The following is a 271-nucleotide window of genomic DNA, read 5'->3' on the forward strand; positions in this document are numbered from 1 at the left end:
TAAGAATATGCTTATTTAAATTAAAAAAAAAAAACATTAAGAACTCTTTCAATGTTCTGATTTGGTTTGAGATCCTTTATTAATGCTATGAGCTCACTTGTTCTAAATACTGTGTATCTTTCGTGCAATGTAAGTACCAGACCAGGAGTATATACGGTTTGGTTAGTGAACATAATACACATTCACAAGGGAGCTAAGGCAGAAAGTGCGGCATCAGTCAGAGGGAGCCCTGGGGGTGTCCCCCCCCCCCCCAATGCCCCCCCCCCCCCCC

General features: G+C 43.2%; 1 protein-coding gene across 7 annotated transcripts in view; it reads right to left on the reverse strand.

Annotated features, from left to right (window-relative positions):
- Positions 1-271, reverse strand: part of EGFL6 (EGF like domain multiple 6) — a 117,294-nt gene that overhangs the window by 21,864 nt on the left and 95,159 nt on the right. The window lies entirely within an intron of this gene.

Source organism: Crocuta crocuta, unplaced genomic scaffold (genome assembly GCF_008692635.1).
Source record: "Crocuta crocuta isolate KB4526 unplaced genomic scaffold, BGI_CrCroc_1.0 scaffold2174, whole genome shotgun sequence".
NCBI lineage: Eukaryota > Metazoa > Chordata > Mammalia > Carnivora > Hyaenidae > Crocuta > Crocuta crocuta.